The 1203-nt window shown below is 49.5% G+C and overlaps 1 non-coding gene across 1 annotated transcript; it reads right to left on the minus strand.

Annotated features, from left to right (window-relative positions):
* Window positions 1–746: 746 nt before the first annotated feature.
* On the minus strand, window positions 747–910 carry LOC138565535 (U1 spliceosomal RNA). Its single transcript, XR_011301379.1, has one exon. It is a non-coding gene; the product is annotated as a U1 spliceosomal RNA (small nuclear RNA).
* Window positions 911–1203: the final 293 nt, after the last annotated feature.

Here is a 1203-nt window from a genome sequence, read left to right on the forward strand (position 1 = left end):
TAACTTGACTCGTAGTTCCAGAGAACCCTTGAGCATTCATGGCAATTCATGACAGTGGATATTTTTCTTCACGTATGCACACAAGAGTTGCTCCAGTGTCTACAAGAAAAGAAAAGCATTTGCCTCTTATCGTCACATCGACCCTTGGTTCCTCTTGAGGGTCTGGTGTCACAGATAGTACTGAGCACATCAAGTCACCCTGTTAGCTGTCCTTTGAGGGTACAGGCTCATCCCCTCTCCTTTGAAAGGATTTCCTCCTACCACAGAGACACCTCTTATTCTGGTTGTCCGTACTTGTGATGCGTTTGCATACTGCTGTGTCTGCATAGGGGCTTGTTACGACTGACCTTGTGGTGGATTCATTTGAACTCTTTCTTGTTGCTGTACCTGCTGTACCAACAGCACTCGTGTCTGATAAAATGTGTGATTCTAGGTAAAGCCCTCTTTAGTCTGTGTGCTACATAGTGGAGGATAAGCTGTCACTCCTCTTGGAAATTGACCATTTTGTACATTCCCTCGGCTTCCACATATGCGTGCAAAATGCCCTGTCATCCCATAAATCCAACATACTAGTTGTGCCCATCTGATAAGCCCTCCCTGGTTATATCCTCCCTGAGTACTCTGGTTCTCATTTTGTGTACCTTGAAACCCACCTTGATTATTTTGGAATCCACCTCCTCTTCCTCTATAGTCTGTACCTCTGCCTATGGTGCACACTTTTCCTTTTCTTTCTTTCACCAATAAATCAGGGGAGAGCACGAACGCAGTCCCCCACAACCAGAAATAATGCAGTCGAGTATCCCGCATTTGGGGACATAGCAGCGGTCAGCAAATCTGATGTGCAATGAGTGAGCCTCACCCTGGGAGATCTGCCCTTGAGATCACCGATTCTCCCCTGCCAGGTAAGTATGAGTTGCGAGCAAGAGGGCAGGGGTTGGACCAGTTCTGAAAGCCCTGCTAAGCGAGGGTGAGAAGGAAGGCCCTGACCCAGCCCCAACCCTCCCCCCCCGGAAGCTCTGAGCATCTGCAGAGCTGCCTGTCCCGCGTGTAGGGGGAAGCTCCGGCAGGCAGAGCGCAGCAGAAGAGCAGATTGTAGTACAGTTCCTTTCTCCCATCAGACCCTGCTTGACCCGATATTTGTATAAATTCGGGCCTGGCCACCAGCCAGCAGGCCAAGTCGGATATCAAGATGGCTTGAGCAGG

The sequence above is a fragment of the Ambystoma mexicanum genome, chromosome 1q (genome assembly GCF_040938575.1).
Source record: "Ambystoma mexicanum isolate Mex_15411 chromosome 1q, UKY_AmexF1_1, whole genome shotgun sequence".
NCBI classification, from domain to species: domain Eukaryota; kingdom Metazoa; phylum Chordata; class Amphibia; order Caudata; family Ambystomatidae; genus Ambystoma; species Ambystoma mexicanum.